This window comes from Puma concolor, chromosome B4 (genome assembly GCF_028749965.1).
Source record: "Puma concolor isolate L17-30 chromosome B4, mPumCon1.1.hap2, whole genome shotgun sequence".
Taxonomy (NCBI): Eukaryota; Metazoa; Chordata; class Mammalia; order Carnivora; family Felidae; genus Puma; species Puma concolor.
Window position 1 is genome coordinate 108,877,493 of NC_141673.1, and position 16,271 is coordinate 108,893,763.

Genomic DNA, 16,271 nt, shown 5'->3' on the forward strand with positions numbered 1-16,271 from the left:
GACATTAGTTAAATGGCTCTCTCCTCCAATAAAAGCCTCCTTAGTACAAAGACCAGGTCTTTGTAGCTATAGCCTGACCTGTAGTGAAAACACTGTTTCTATAGAGCTGATGAGGGGAACAGAACCCCTTGAGGAGATTCTGTATGAGAGCCCAGAAGCTCCACATTGGAAGGGTGGATCCTGGGGAAAAGCCTTGGCCTGCATGGCTGAAGGACCATGGAAGAGAAATGGATAGATGCTATAGAGGAGATTTCTACTGTGCTACCAAAAACTTGTATCTAAAAATGCAATAGTAAGCCTGGATAGGGAGTGATGATCTAAGAAGAGCTATAGCAAGAATTTAGCACTTTTCAAAACATGGAAGCAACCTAAGTGTCCATCCACAGATGAATGGATAGAGATAGGTGTATATATACAATGGAGTACTACTCAACCATAAAAAAGGATGGAATCTTGCCATTTGCAACAACACAGATGGATCTAGAGTATAGTGCTGAGTGAAACCAGTCGGAGAAACACAAATACCATATGATTTCACTCAAATGTGGAATTTAAGAAAAAAAAAACAAATAAACAGGAAGACAAACAAAAAACCAGACAAATACAGAGAACAAACTAGTGATTACCAGAGGGGAGGTGCGTGGGAGATGGGTGAAATAGGTAAAGGGGATTAAGAGTATACTTATCTTGATTAGCACTGAGAAATATATAGAATTGCTGAATCATTATATTGTGCACTTGAAACTAATATAACACTGTATGCTAATTATACTTAAATTAAAAAATGTTTTTCCCTTGTTCAATATACTGCATTCTAGATAATCCCTTAATGTATATCTTTAGATTTTCTCTAATCAGCTGTTCAAACCATCCAGTTTTTAACTTCAACATTTTTATATCTCCTTTCTTAAGGTTCTTTCTCATATTTTCCTGCCCATTTTTGATAGTCACTTGCTCTAAAAAAATCAATACTTACTCAGTTTTTTACTTTTAAAAAACATATTATACTAAGTATCTAGTTATTACAATTCCTGGGGGACTTTTTCGGTAATTTTTTGGTAATTTTTACAAATTAAATGTGTCATTTATTTTTTCTATTGAAAATGTGTTTATTAATTTTCTTTTTTCCCAGAGGGAAGGTAGGTGGGCAGGGGGATGGTGAAATAGGGGATGGGGATTAAAGAGCAAATTTATCATAATGAAAAAAAATAAAATTAAAAATGGGAAAAAATGAATAAAAAAATTTTTTTAATTAAAAAAATGTAGCACTTTTGTTATGAATTCTCACAGAACCCTTTCCTTGGTTATGGAATGGCCCTCTCTAGAGGGAGATGAGAAAGAGACTGGACAAGATGATCTCTGGGTTCTTCTCTAAGTTTCCAATTCTGAAAGAACTGGTATGGCCCTAACCCCTATGTTATATCTAACTTTTTAATTTTACTCTTTGCTAACAAACTATTTCTTCAAGAGAAGCAAGTCCAAACACCCAATAAACACAATGGCTGATGCCAATGCTGATGCTTGCCTCAAATAAACCAGAAAAACAAGGAGTCAAAAGAAGGATACGCCCCCTCCCCTGCCAACCAAAAAAGGCTAATGCCCTAGGCCCAGTCTCATAGTTTCCTCATCTGTAAAATGAAATAATACCCACAGAATCACAGAGCTTTGCAAAAACTGAAGTTAATGACTGTAAAATGTATAGCAATTCCAGGAACAGGGCAGGACCCTGTAAATGGTAGTACTGTTATTACCACCCAGTCGTTTATAAACGCAGCAACAAGAGGTTATACTCAGGCTGAATAAATGGCTATTATACAAGAGAACTAGAGTGCTCAGAGAGTTTTGATTTTTGAAAGAAAAATGCTTCAGAACTGACTTTGTTCCATCACCACTTTGTACCCTCTCTATCTGTTCTGGAAGGTGTGATGATGGCACTGATGGAGGGGCTAGAGGAATAAGAGTTGTGTCAGGAAGTTCTTGACAAACTTAGATCTATTATACAAGAAAGATGGAGTTCCATCTTATTTACAAAATAAGGATTTCCATCACTAAGGGTACAAATAGCTGACATACTGTCAGATCCATAGCTCACCTCATTTCATCTTCGCCACAATCCTGAAGTAGAATCTATTATCTCCATGTGCAGATGGGGAAACTGTGGGTTAAAGAGGTTTAAAGGTCACACAGCAAGAAAGGAGTGCAGCCATGATTTGCATCTCCTTCAGAGCCCAAGACCTCATCCACTGCGAAAAACCACCTGAGAATATAGCTTGAGAAATAAAAGCTCAACAGAATGAATGCTTCCGGCCCCTGGCTGTCTGAGAGCCAGAACCTGCAGATATACACACAGACCACAGGCAGACCCTGTCTGCTAGGAAGATAGCTGTCCAGCTCCCAAAAGACATGCAGCTTCAAGTAAATTTAGTAAGGACAAACAATACAGGATTCTTTTTCTCACAATTTATCGCTGCCATCTGCTCCTTTGAAATGGAGCCGTTTCATAAGTGGAAGCAAGGGCAGTCTGGTTTCATAGTAATTCTTCCCATTGGCTGCTGAAAGGCTGGGTGACTAAAATAGTACTAACAGAGTTCTTATCAGTCTGCATTCTTCGGTAGGCTCTAGCACTCTAACCAACAGCAACACCTTTGAGGAGTCGATTACAAACAATTTTCAAATCATCTAATGCCATTCCATGCATTGTAAGAACTCAGGGCAGGACAGGGGATGAACCTCAACCTACCTACTACCAAGAGTACAAAGCTGAGCTACAAAGAGACCAAAATATCAACAGCTCCCTGCCCTATAATCTGAGAGCACTGCTATGACTCAGGCTCTCAGGGTGATGAAGGGCCTCAGACAGGGTGATGAAGGGCCTCGGACAGGGTGAAAGGCTCACTGAGTTTGTGGGAAAGCACAACCAAAAGCTGTTCGTCTCCACAAGGGTGGGCTCCAATCTACTTTGCTCAGTACTATGTCCCAGTTCTAGGCATACAAGAGATGTTCAATGAGGTTTTGTTGACTAAAGAGGCACCAAGCTACCTACCCTCAGGAAATGATCCATCTGGTAGACGTGCAGGGTGAGGTGGAGGGCCACTGCAGCACAGGGGCTCTGAGAACACCAAAGCTGTGGCAGTCCAAGGGACATAAATACCCCCATAAAGATGACTTTAGACCTGCTGGGGAAAATTTGAGGTCTCATAAAGACACTTGCTCTGTCACATCTTAATTATCTCCCTCTCCCAGGAGCAGACCCGCAGCTAAAATGTGGCCAGAACAGGGGCGTCTGGTTGGCTCAGTCGGTTGAGCATCCAACTTCGGCTCAGGTCATGATCTTACGGTTCATGAGTTCAAGTCCCGCATCAGGGTCTGTGCTGACAGCTCAGAGCCTGGAGCCTACTTCAGATTCTGTGTCTCCCTCTCTCTCTGTCCCTCCCGCCTGCTCAAGAATAAGTAAACATTAAAAAAACTTTTTGTAAACAAAACAAACAAACAAACAAAAGCATGGCCAGAACGTACAAACAACTGGCAAGAGATTAACCTGGAAAAGAATCTGGGGTTTCTCAGTTGTCTAGTCTGCCTACTACCAGTTGCCATGAATCACAAAATACACAATGGTCAAGGCTGGGTAGGACCTGTAAGATCATTGAATCTAGCCAGTCATCCCACACTTGTATCTTCTATATACCATACATAACACACAAACAGCTCCAATGACAGGCAAATTTCTACCTTAAGAAGTAGTCTTCATAATCCTCGATCAGCTTGCTAATCACCTTGTTAATTTCCCAAGGACTGAGTTTCTATGTAGAAAACCAAAATCATTCTGCCCATAGTTTTGTACCCAGTGGTCCAAAATTTACCTCTTAGAGTTATCCAGAACCAAATTAGCTCCTCTCTTTTACAGAACCTTCCAAATATCTATCTACACATTCTACACATCCCTACACATTCTCCTTAGTTCCTTTAACTGTTTCTATTTTGACGGAGTTTTCAATTTCTTCACCTTTTTTAGCATTCTTTCACAAGCTCCTATATTAAGTCTACACCCATCTCATCTGCTTTTCCTCCTGTGACAGTGAACAGACAACTATCCACCTGCCTATCTGAAGCAACCCTTCATCTGTGCACCCAATCCCACCCCCTCTTACTCAACAACACTGCCTCCCTTTTATTGGTCTCCTCTCTCCTACATCAGCCCCGTCCTCCTCCAAACTGAACTATTTCCATCAACATAAAACCTCTCATCTTTAAAAAACCTGCTCCGTCCCATCTCCTCTGACTAGCTTACTCCACTCCCAGAAAGAACTGTCTGTTTGAGGTTACAACTTTCTCTTCTCCTACTTTTTAAAAATTAATTAATTAATTAATTTATTGGGAAAGCACAAGCAGGGAAGGGACAGAGAGACTGGGATAGAAGACCTGAAGCAGGCTCTGTGCTGACAGGCTGACAGCAGCAAGCCCAAAGTGGGGCTCGAATTCACAAACCACGAGATCATGACTTGAGCCGGAGTCAGATGTTCAACCGACTGAGCCAACCGGGTGTCCCTCTCCCACTCTCTTTTGAACCTACAGCAATTAGCTTCATCTCCACCACTCCAAGGAAATGTCTCATCAAAAACATACATGATTTTCATACTGTCAAATCCAACAGTCAACTCTCAATCCTAGTTTCCTCAACCGATCTACAGATGAGTCATAGCTGATCACCCCCTCTTTTTCACCTTTAGAACATCACTCTCTTGGTTCTCCTCTTGCCTCACTAGCCACTCCCCATATCCTCTGCTGGTCCCTCACATATCACCATCCGCTGCATGTTGAAAGGCCACGGGATCACTTAGTCTTTGGGTACTCTTCTCAACCTACATCTACTCCCTAAACACCAGTGGCTTTAAAATTTTTTTAATTGTATACACAGTTACCTCTGTAAATATATAATTTTTAAAAACTTTCACAAGATACAATCTACCCTTACTACTGAGATATTCTGATATTTTCTATTCCATTTATTTAAAAAAAAAAAATTGCTGATCCCCACTGAACTGATTTCATGACCCATTAATGAGATACAATCCACTTTGAAAATTCTCCAGACCCGTGGCTTTAAGTGCCATTTTATAGTAGAGATAGTTGATGACACTCAAATATTTATTTTCTCCCTTCTGAACTTGTATACCCAATTGCTTATTTGACATTTCTACCTGGATATTTGACAGGCATCTCAAACTTAACATACACAAAACCAAGCTTATGGTTCCCATTCCTACCATCAGTCTGCTGCTTCTTCTTTAGTATTCTGCATCTCAGCAAACGACACCACCATCCACCTAGTCACTCAATCCAAAAACCTTGGAATTATCCTAATTTCTTCTGTCACATCTCAGAGTCAATTCCTCAGCAACTTCAGTCTATCTTCAAAATACAGCCCCAATCCAACCATTTTTCATCATCTCCTCCTCTACCACCTTCATCAAAGTCACCATCATATCTTACTTGGATTACTACGATAGCTTCTCTCAGCCTCCACTGTCCAAATCCCATTCCCCCATCACTGAATATTTTCCATATGGCAGCGCTAGTATTCACTTAAATGTTAGTCAAATCTGGTGACATACCTCTGCTCCAATGGCTTCCCACCTCATTGTTAAATCCAAAGTCCTTACAAAGGCCTATGATAAGGCCTTGAGTGACCTGCTCCCACTCCCAACTCCTTGTTTACGTCCTATCACTCTCCCCTATGCTCCTTAGGCTCTAGCCAGACTGGCCTCTTCCTGTTCATCAAACACCTCCAGCAGGCTGCCATCCAGAGTCTCTGCCCTTCCTGTCTCTTTGCCTGATGATCTATACCCAGAAGGCTACATGGCTTCTTCCTCACTTTCTTGAGATCTTTGCTCAAGTACCACCTTATTAGATAAGCCCTTCCTGACCATTTACATGAAAGAATACCAGTCTCCTATCACCCTTTATCCCCCTCACCTTGCTTTAATTTGCCTCTTTGCATTTGTTATCACTTGATAAGGTATATGACTTATTTGCTTATTGTCTATCTCCTCCAGCATGTAGGCCTAACTAGAAAAGTAAAGAGCTTGACTGAAATGTACCCTAAACTGTTGACACATACTGTACAGTACAACTCCAAAGTCTTTTTATTACTGATATACTGTTTCTAAAATATGTATCCCTCACCCTATATTAATGTGCTTTGTTTTCAAGACCCATCAGGACCTTTTAACTACTTTCACTGAATTTCATCTTGTTTGACTCAGCCAGAGCCATGGCTTTGGCTCCCATCTTAGTGAAAATGCAAACATTTCTACAAGGCCTTATAACAGTGTTTCACAAATTTTTTGTCTCAGGATTCCTTTATACTCTTAAAAATACTGAACGCCCAAAGATCTATCCATATTTAATGTATTTGAGATTAAAACAGAAAAAAATCTCAATACTTATGAACTCATTTCAAAATAACATTCCATTACACTGCAACATAATTAACATATTTAAAAAAAAAACCCAAATATTTTCCAAAACAAAAATTTAGTGAGAAGAGTAATGTTTTACATTTTTGCAAATCTCCTTAATATCTGGTTTATGAAGACAGATTCTCAGATCTGCTTTCGCATTCCATCTGTTGCAACACACACATATCATGTAGCCTGTAGAAAACTCCATTGTACATTCATGAATATACAAAAGTGGAAAAGGCAAAGAAGGTCATCTTTGTATTATTGTGAAAGTAGTTTTGACCTAATGGACCCCTAAAATGGTCTCAGGGGGCCCTGACAAGATATTACGTCACCTTCTCACATCCTCTACTGCTAACCCATCTTGCACTTCCCCTCGGCCAGACTAGCCTCTTGCTGTTCCTCAGACACACCAGACACACACCTCAGCCTTTGTATTAGCTGCTCCCTTTGCCTAAAATACTCTTCCCTCAGATCATTCATGCATTCAAAAATACTGAGCATCTATTACATGCTGAGTACTTTTCTAGGCTCTAGAAACAATACAGTGAACAAAGGGAAAAAAAAAAACAACTCTGCCTCCAAGGGCAGAAGTCTTCTAATGGGAGCTGACATGAACACAGTTTACTCTCTTACTAGTCTTAGGGATTTATCCAAATATCATCTTTTTCATGTGGCCTTCCCTGACCACGTTCTTTAAAACTGACTCCCCGCCCTGCTTACCTTCTCTTCTTGGTTTTCCCCGAAGCACAACCTGACATACCATAAATGTTATTTATTCATTGTCTATCATCCTCTCTAGAATGTAAGCTCTATCAGGGTAAGGATTTTTGCCAATTTATTCACTGGCATATTACTGTGCCTAGGGAAGTGCCCAGTTCATAGCATGTATACAATAATTATCTCTTGAATGAATAAGTGGATAGGTAAATAAATTTCTCCAGCTTGCCCAGACGTCTGAGGATTGAGGCAGAATTCTGTTAGGATTTGAGACATAAATCATATCAAATGAAAATGGATTGAGTGTCTTTATGCAAGCGCCATCAGGTTGGGAGTTCTTAGGAATACACACACAGAGATGAGGGAATCCCACAAGGCAAATCCAGGTGGCTTCTACCCTCTGGTCCTCTGGATTATCTGCTCCTTCTTCATGACCACTACTTGCTCCGGGCCTGCCTTACACATGCTCTGCCCAGCAGGCCACTGCACCCAGCTGAGGACCTGTTCTTGCCAGCACTAGAGGAGAGGAGGACAGGAGCCAAGACCTGGAGACAGCTTTGTTTTCAACAGCCAAATAGGTTCAAAGTAACTGCCCCCTATGAAAAGAAACTAGTTTCTAGAAAAAAAGAGTGGTATCAGTGTCATGAAATGCTATATACAACAGCCCCCAGCTCACTTCCCTAGAGGGGTAAGTAAAGGACCCGTAATATTTTTAAATCCAAGTTATGTGTGTTTTTTAAAATCTGTATCAGAAAACCATAAACCTGTCTTAAGCCCAGGGTGTCTGAAAAGCCAGCACTTCTTCACTCAAGACAGGATAACAAAGGAGAGCCGAAGGGTTATTGTGCATTTCACTATTCACCAGCTTCTGATAAGGTTGCCTAGAGATTAGGTGGAGAGGTAGGGAGGCAAATAAAGACAGATAGCTAGATACTTGAAATACCAGCTTTAGAAGTGGAATGAAGATGGGACAAAAACAACTCTTCTGAATTGCTGGAGAGAAAAAAGTCAGCCATGCAGACTGATGTGGCTACGTTACACCATCATGTCCAACCATAGGTGGGGTCTCGATCCTGCCCAGCAATTCTTTCACGGAACCCACACTGGTTCCTGTACACCTGGCTCTGTGTTCTCAGGTCCCCCATTCCATCCCCCCTTCCATTCCCAATGCCCTCACCTTTCACATTGTCAAGAAAAGAGCAAAAGATGCCCTCACCATCCTGCTCCCCCGTCTCAGAGAAAGTTTCCACCAGCCAGAGGCTGTCCATGCCATCCCCTGGGTTCTCCTCTGAATCTGGCTCCGTCTACTAGCATACATTTTTTTTTCCATTTCAACCATTTTTAAGTGTACAGTTGGTGGCATTAAGTATATTCATGTGTTATAAAGCATCATCACCATACTACCAGCTTATTTCTTCTCCTTTAACCTGCCAATATGCTGGAGTCTCTCTCATCTTAAACATGTCTCTCTCTCTCTCTCTCTCTCTCTCTCTCTCTCTCTCTCTCTCTCACACACACACACACACACACACACACACACACCCCACTTAACCTGTATGCCCTTTAATCTACCAACCTCTCCCTCTTGCTTTCGTAATTGAGCCTCCTGAAAGAGCAGTCTACTTTTTTGTCACTACTTCATGACTCCTTAATGACTCCTCTGTCCATCTTTTCATTCCTTTTCCAATCCGGCTTCTGTCTCCATCATTCCACTGAGGTCGACTATGGCTTCCTAATTGTGAAAGGCTCAGACACTACAACCCTTATCTTACTTGTTCTCTCTCAGTAGCTCTTCCTAGATTCTGCCCCTTCCTTGGTTCTGTCTCCTGCTTCTCCTACTACTATTCTCATTGTTGCTCAGCTCTCTCAAGTGGCTCCAGTGACTATCGGCCCCTCTCTTTCATAAAATTGGATGGCCCTTAAGCTTTTATCTTTTGTGACCTTGCTCCTGAGGTCCAAATGCTATTAGACATCTTCACTTTGACATCCCATATTACCTCAGAGTGAAGAGTCCAAAACTGCTGTTCTCTTTCCCCCAATTCACACCTTCTTATACAGTCAAATGCCACAACCATCCACTGACCAAATGGAAATCTGGGGCCATCTCAGACCCTTCTCTGTCTTCACCTCTCAATCTGCTCACCAAAAGCAAAGTCCCATGGATTCTAACTCTCTAGGTCCTCTATAGAGTTCATTTCCCTACCATTATCTTGGTGAAAGCACCCATGATATCTACCTTGGACTATTTACAATAGCCTTTTAATCTTAAATCCCCTCCAATCCATCTTCCATGAGTGCCAAAGTGTTCTTGTTTAAGAGCAAATATGATTCTTTGCCTCTAATGTGATCCTGTTGCAGCTCTCACTTTCTTTAGGAAATAATCCAAACCATCAACAAGGTTCAAAAGGTCCATCAAGATCTAGCACCAGCCTTATTTCCTACCCTTCCAAACACAAAACATTTTCTTTAGTCACACCTGCAGTTACTGGGATATACCACATTCTTACGAGCCTCATCAACTTTGTTCATGTCATTCTCCTTCACCTAATATGTCCTTCCTCCCCACCCCCTGTCCATTTGAAATTCCTGTTCATCATTCCAGACTACACTGAAATGACCCTACCTACCCAAACCCCCTGCCAAAGTTAATCACTTCCTCTTCTGTGTTCCTTCTCACTTTGGTACATACTTCCCTTTCAACAGTTACCAACAGTTCTGGAATTATGTCCATGTCTGCCTACCCATTACTCTTGTAATGCTAAGCTAGTAGGAAGAATAATTCATCTTTACACTTGCACTTATTACACGTGCTAGTGGAAAAGCAAGTGCTAGGAAAGAAGGAAAAAGACAAATGAGAGGCTTACTTGGGACACAATGTTTAATATCACAGAAGCATTCAAAAGAAGAAAAGGTATTTGTATGACAGTTTGTTATTAACTTGTTATTGATTTAGGGTGTAAGAGAAGGATACCCTAAAAGTGGTCAAAGCTGAGTTCCCTAAGGCATCTCTGCACAGTTCCTGATTATAAAAAGGACAACTACTTTCAATTCACATCCCAGAATGATATTTACCTTTTTCAGATACTAAATGATCCCTAAGTCACAGAAAATGTCCATTTTTTAAAGCTCCCAAAGTTAGAGTCTAAAGAAAAAGCAGTCACCAGATGCCCCATAGGGTTCTTGGAGACAGGAAAGGGGAAAGAAGGATGAAACAAAGCAAGTAAAGTATCCACTCTTCTGAGAAGACTGGCTATGACACAGGAGTGGTAAGATGAAGCTGTTTCAGGAGGTTGACAGCTAACAAAGGAAAAAGGTCTTAATTCTCCAGCAAGGTAGATGTGCCCCCTCCATCTCAACTCCAAAGTGAACCAACTAGGCCTGCCTTGGCTCCAGGCCACAGAAAGGAGTGGGGCTACCAGGCTCCAAGGCTATGGTTTTTTCCAACTATTTTCATGGAAGAAACTTCAGTTTGTTCTCTCCAAAGCAGAAATAAACTGAGAGGGCTATTTTTTTTTTTTTTTTTTTTTTTACATTCAAGTTAGTTAGCATATATAGTGTCATTATGATTTCAGGAGTAGAATTCAGTAGAACCCTACATATGACACCCAGTGCTCATCCCAACAAGTGTCCTCCTTAATGCCCCTTGCCCATTTAGCCCATGTCCCCACCCACAACCCCTCCAGCAATCCTTACTTTGTTCTTTATATAAAGAGTTTCTTATTGTGTGTCCCCCTCCCTGTTTTTATATTATTTTTGCTTCCCTTCCCTTATGTTCATGTTTTGTACCTTAAATTGCACAAGTGAAGTCATATGATATTTATCTTTCTCCGACTGACTACTCTAGCTTAGCATAATACACTCTAGTTCTATCCACGTTGTTGCAAATGGCAAGATTTCATTCTTTTTGATTGCCGAGTAATACTCCATTGTGTGTGTGTGTGTGTGTGTGTGTGTGTGTGTGTGTGTGTGTGTGTGTGTACACACACCACATCTTCTTTATCCATTCATCAGTCGATGGACATTTGGGTTCTTTCCATACTTTGGCTATTGTCGATAGCGCTGCTATAAACACTGGGGTGCATGTGTCCCTTTGAAACAGCACACCTGTATCCTTTGGATTAATACATAGTAGTGTAATTGCTGGGTCATAGGGTAGTTCTATTTTTAATAAAAATTAAAAATTCATCAAAAAGAGGAACTTCCATGTTGTTTTCCAGAGTAGCTGCACCAGTTTGCATTCCCACCAGCAGTGCAAAAGGGTTCCTCTCTCTGAGAGGGCTAATCTTAAATCAAAGCCCTATAGAATATACGTTCCCTTCTGAATTAACTTAAAAGAGTATGGGGGACTTAGGCATAATTTCCCCAGCAAAACAGAAGTTCTCTCTCTCTTTCTTTTTCTTTCTTTCTTCCTTTCCTTTTTCAGAAACAGAAGTTTTCCCTGCATCAAATGCTGAAGGCCAACCCCTCACTCTACTCTGATTCTTGTTGAGCTCTGACATCAGATGATCACTCCCACAGCTATATCTCTAACTCCTTCACATGGTAAAGAGTCCATTTAGTTAGAAATGAAACATCCAAAGAAAGCGGATAACAACAAGCTTTTCTTTTTTATGTTTAAGGAATAATACAAATTCCCCAAGCTATACTCTGGCAGGCTCTTGAAAGTACATAGCCCACAACTGCTCTCTACTTACCCTGTCCCCTGCCCTGGGGATGACCCCCAACCCTGACCAAGGGGGTGCTGAAGTACTGCCGAAACATTACTTTCTTTTCTCCCAAAGACCAATCATCAAAAATCAACTGCCATGAAACCTTTGGGTTCCAAAATTCCAATTGCTCTGGGCTCAAAGCCAGCAACCTACCAAAGTTTTTCTATAGGAGACTAATTAATCTTTACTTATTTCATTGCCAATGAGTTTAGGTGGTATAGCTGGTATAGCCCCCAAAGGGCCTAAAAGCTATATTCCCCATCCACCCTTGTCCCAAAATGCCAACAGCTAATGGCCAAGAGGCCTGGTGCTGCCACCAGGCATCATTCTCTGGTTCAGCAGCAGCAGTTTCTTTCAGGTTACAAGCTGTTCCTTGCCGGCCACCTGATTTTCTAAAACCCTTGCCTAATTTATTACAGATGTAGGACTACCATTAATTGACCTGCTGGCTCTGGCACACACAGAAGGTAAATGTTTTGGCTTGTTCCATGGACTGAAATCTAAAATCTGAGAGAACCCAAATGCTCCCTAGGGGATATTACAAAGTGCCACTTACGCTTGACCCTCTCACCATTTGGCTTAGGCAGATGCAACTCCAGGGAAGCCATCCTTATGAGGAAGGGAACCAAAGGATGCCATCTGCCCTTTCACAAACTGGAAGACTTCTATCTATGCCTGTAGCCATGAGTCAGGACCACTCAATACCAAGCATTATAAGCTGATGTGGGTATATCTCACCCTCTGGGGAACCCGAGTTCCCCACCTTGAGTATACCACCTTTAGAAATATCACTCACTTTGGGACAGAAAACAAGTAAATGTATTCTGTTCAACTTAAATACATAATTGATCCAAACACTGGACATTACAAACATAAAGACTTTGTGTTAAAAGACCCTTAATTAAGCAACCTTATATTTCAGAAGACATCTGACTGGAAGCCCCAGAGCACTTCCAAGTACAGTGGGAGGGCAGTAGGAATTCAGTAAGTTTCACACCAGGATGACATCAAAAGGGGGGGGGTGCCTCTTTTTCTGTTTTGACTGCCTACCTCCCATGGGGCAATTTAACACACTTGTTTATATTAAAGCCTCAATTCCTGTTAGTAACAGCAAATTTGGTTTTTTAACAACTTAGTGTGTGACAAGTGCTGACCCATAACAGTGAAGGTGGACAAGATCATTGCCATTATGAAGCTTATGGCTCCTGAAGAGAAAGCTAGTAATAATCAGCGAACCAAACTTGTTTCATATTACTACAATCCAACTGGGTAGAGTGGCATTTGGGGTGAAGGCAGGGGAACTTTTTACCTCATTTTCAATCATCTAGACAATCTGGGAAAGAAAGCAAAAGAGGGTAAAGAGGTTAGAGAATACACAGATAACTGGAATCATTAGTTAACCTTCTCTCCCACTGAATTTTCAAATGGAACTGTCGAGAAATGGTCATAATCCAAGATTATAGTTTCACTGAAATACCCTGCTTATCCTGTAACCCAGCTGTTAACAGAGCAATAAAATGGCCCAACAGCAAGGGAAAATAAGAGACATCAGATCAGAATAAACCACAAACTGAGTAACTGGCCTCTGGGCCCTAAAGAGCCTGAGCTTCTCACCTTTTAGCCTGGCAAAAGAAACAAAAATGGGCTGGGCTTATTCCTGGTAGGTAGCCCAGCCAAGTTAGGTGCTGGATGCACTGAGCAGAGCAAGTGGAGAGGAGCCAGGCGACAGCCACAAGCTGGGCCAAACTCCTGACAGAACCCTGCAGGACTTGGCCAAGAGCCACAAGGACATCAAATACGGCTCTGGCTGCCCCAAAGGAATAGCACTTAGGCAGAAGAAATGGTGCAGTGCTCAGGATTGGAGGGGATGTTTTTCTAGACAACTCTGGTGAGGTATAACTTACATACACTAAGAATTCACCTGTTGTAAGTGTACAATTCAATGATTTTTAGTTAACTTACCAAGCTATGCAATTACCACCACTAAATCCAGTTTCAGAACATTTCCATCACTTCAGAGGGGGTTGGTTTTTAATAACTCCCAAACCTGAAGATGATTCTCGTTTAGTCAGGTTTAAGAGGCTGATGGATATGAAGAGGTTAGTATCCATTTGCTATTGCTGCCAATTCAGCAACATGAAAGGAACTCTGAGCAAGCCACAGAAAGGCAGTCACAGCCATCTTGCCTGAAAAGTACTTGGCTGGGCTTGGCTTGGAGACCTGGAAACTTACACAATTTTTTTAAAGAAGTAACTAATACTGAGAATAATGCTTCCCAAACTAAAATGAAGAATCCCTTAATCTGTTTACATCTCCTGGCACCCTCCCCCAACAATGTCTCAGTAGCACTATTGCACAAATCTCTTATCATCAGGACAGATTTTGAGTGCTACAGCAAAGGAATCAAACACATTTCATTTAATCTTGAAGCAGGCACCATCACTTCTTCCTGACAGCTGCGTGCTTTCAAAAGCACAGTGTAAAATAATGGGTTGTGAACCCCAAATCCAATAATTTTTCAAATTACCAATCAAATGAAAGAAATAATTTCATAATTTATGAAAAAAATGCTCTGACCATTTTTAATTTTTTTTGTTTATTCATTTTTCAGAGACAGAGAGAACACAAGCAGGGGAGGGGTAGAAAGAGGGAGACACAGAATCCGAAGCAGGCTCCAGGCTCTGAGCTGTCAGCACAGAGCCTAATGTGGGGTTTGAACTCACAAACCATGAGATCCTGACCTGAGCCAAAGTCAGATGCTTAACCAACTGACCCATCCAGGCTCCCTTGACCATTTTTAAAAACATAAATATATAGGCACCTTAACTGATGTTACCCATGGGATTGCAGGGTTTTACAGATGTCTTTTAATGCTGACAGGTTGTAGGCCAGAAGCTGTCAATTTTTCTTCATGTGCAGAATAAAAACAAAAGAAGCAATGAAGGGACAGTCGAGTCAGAAAATTAGAACAGGTTAGAAGACTAAAGGTCTACAACTTCCCAATACACAAACGAATTGCTCAGAAATGAAATACCATCCCCTGAGTGCATTTTACCATACTCCCTTTCCACACCCCCGGATGTGCATGCCCTCCTATAGCTAGCCTGACTTGGGAGATGGAATACCCCAAGAAAGAAGTGTGACTCCATGAAGAGCAACCAGAAAGCCAATCCCGCAAAAGACAAAGGATTATGCAACTGCATTCTCCTCCCCTGGTTTCTCTCAGAACACCCCTCTGACTTCTGCCACACTTATAAATACAAAGAGCAGCCAGGATTCTGTCCTTGGACCTTTGCTCATTTGTTTCATTTTGTACCATTTTTGTAACTACCTCCTGGACATCTCCATCAGAATATGTTAGGTTACCTCCAACTCAGGTGCTCAAAACAGAACTTTTCATCTTCTCTTCCAAAGTTGTCCCTCCACCTGAACAGCAACCCTACTATAAAACTGCCACCCACCGAAGCCAGAATTCCAGGTGTCTACCTCCACGTCCGTCTTACTCCCCAAGTTCTTCTCATTGCTGGAAAAAAGGGAGATGGGGACTATTCTGTGCTAAGTACTGCAGGGAATGCAGGATAGTACAAGATATGTTCCTATTTGGTCTTCTTAAATATGTCTCCCATATATCCCTTTCTTTTCAAATTAATTGTCTTGAAGTTCCTTATCTCTACGTAGATTCCTACAACAGTGAAGATGTACATTTAGATCTCCTAGATGTACATCTGCCTCAAGGTGGGTTCTTTCAAAAATTTTATTTATTTATTTTTAAAGCCACAGGATTTGAGAGGCTCCACCACTTATTTTTTTAAAGATATCTATCTATCTATCTATCTATCTATCTATCTATCTATCTATCTATTTAGAGAGAGAGTGCGAGTATGCACGAGTGGGGTAGGGACAGAGGGGGGGGGGTGGGGAGAGAGAATCCCAAGCAGGCTCCTTGCTGTCAGCACAGAGCCCAACGTGGGGCTCGATCTCATGAATTGTGAGATCATGACCTGAGCCAAAATCAAGAGTCAGACGCTTAACCAAGTGAGCCACCCAGGTGCCCCCATAGCCAGGTTTCTATCCTTAGCTTTTAGGAGAGTCAGATCCACAACAAACATTCAAATCTTCATGGAATGAATTAAGTTTGTAAGTATATTCTTTGAATGCTCAAGATAACTAGTACTTTTAAAAAGCAGCAGAAGGGGTGCCTGGAAGTTAATTGCTAACTTCCAATCCTGCACTATATTAATTCCCTGAGATAAAAGCAATAAACAACTAAATTTTTTCCAAAGACTTTCCTCTTCAAAGGCACCTGAACCCCCATCTGTTCCCTGCTTCAGAAGAAACATTCCTCATTAAAACCAAAGGGCTATTATAACTGAGTAAAGTC

At 41.4% G+C, this 16,271-nt stretch overlaps 1 protein-coding gene across 27 annotated transcripts in view; it reads right to left on the reverse strand.

Moving 5' to 3' along the window:
• MICAL3 (microtubule associated monooxygenase, calponin and LIM domain containing 3) overlaps positions 1 to 16,271 on the reverse strand; it is a 228,696-nt gene that overhangs the window by 132,888 nt on the left and 79,537 nt on the right. The window contains exon 2 of one of the 27 annotated variants that reach the window (XM_086714508.1): positions 3,044 to 3,173. The exons of 25 other annotated variants lie outside the window; for them this stretch is intronic. The gene's annotated coding sequence lies outside the window, so the exon portion shown is untranslated. Of the gene's footprint in view, positions 1 to 3,043; positions 3,177 to 16,271 lie in introns of all 27 variants that reach the window. One more of the 27 variants, XM_086714509.1, reaches the window with a different exon arrangement.